The sequence below is a fragment of the Notolepis coatsorum genome, assembly GCF_963971535.1.
Source record: "Notolepis coatsorum genome assembly, chromosome: 3".
Lineage (NCBI taxonomy): Eukaryota > Metazoa > Chordata > Actinopteri > Aulopiformes > Paralepididae > Notolepis > Notolepis coatsorum.
In genome coordinates, this window is record NC_140167.1 from 64,545,368 (window position 1) to 64,546,783 (window position 1,416).

The following is a 1,416-nucleotide window of genomic DNA, read 5'->3' on the forward strand; positions in this document are numbered from 1 at the left end:
AGCCCTCAAGGGTAACCGTCATCCTCCAAGCTGAGCGCCACGCGCTGCAGAAAGCAGATAAAAAGACTCCTGTTACAACAGTGGAATGTTCAGGGTGTGTGTGTGTGTGTGTGTGTGAGAGAGGAGATGAGAGAGAGAGAGAGAGAGAAGGAGAGAGAGAGACACAGAGAAAGAGACACAGATAGATAGAATTACAGATATATAGTAGAAAGAGAGAAGAGACGAGTATGGAGAAAGCGATAGACAAAGAGGTGAGAGAGAGAGAGAGAGAGAGAGAGAGAGAGAGAGAGAGAGAGAGAGAGAGAGAGAGAGAGAGAGAGAGAGAGAGAGAGAGAGAGAGAGAGATCCTCAAAGCGGTTATATCTATGTTGGGAGAAAAGTCAGTGTGCAGTCTTAGCTGCAAAATATGTAGATTGTTGTCATACAATAAGAGAACAAGCTCGGAGGGGCGGCTGGGTAGCGCAGCGGACTAAGCGCTCGCCTACCACCGCAGAGACTCTGGGATTGAATCCAGCTGTCAGCGGTACCTCCGGCTTGGTCAGTCGTCCCTACTAACACAATTGGCAGTGTTAGCGGGTGGGAAGCCGGTGGGGTATGTATCCTGGTCGTAAACAGCGACTCCTACTGGTCGGTCGGGGCACCTGTTTAGCAGGGAAAATATCTGGGGGAGGTAGTGTGATCCTCCCACGCGTTACACTCCCCCAGTGAGAGTCTTCGCTGTCAGGTGAAAAGAAGCGGCTGGATGACTCCACATGTATCGGAAAGTCTTCAATTAACCCTCCCTAGGCCGGCAAGTGGGGGAAAAATGCACGCAACGACCAGGACGGGAATTGGCATAACGACTAAATTGGGATGGGAGAGGGAGGAAAATACGGAAAAAGGGGGAGACAAAATCTATAAAAAAAATAAGAGAACAAGCTCGGCAATAAATGTTTCTGGGAGGTTACATCTGTAAATTATTACATGTACCTGATTTAATGATTATTTAGTAATTTAGTAGAGAGAGAGAGAGAGAGAGAGAGAGAGAGAGAGAGAGAGAGAGAGAGAGAGATAGAGATAGAGAGAGAGAACCATACTGTATGTCACCATAGTTCTGGGTGTGATATGAGGAATGTGATGTGTGCCTACAGGAGAGAGAATGTAGAACCGAGAGTAGACGGAGAACAGAATGGACACAAAGAGAGATGGAGAGAGGGGAGGAGAAAAAAGAGAAGAGTAGAAGATAAATTGAAGAAAAGATGAGGGTACAAGAAAGTGAGAGAGAGAGAAAGAGACGGAGAGAGAAAGTCATTGCCTTCTACACTGAATGCCACTACCTACATTGAAGGAGGGAGGGGATTGTCGCTTATTCGACCTTGAATCTTAATACTGCTCTGTGGTGCACCTGGGTGTGTGTGTTGTCGTGTTTGTGTGTGT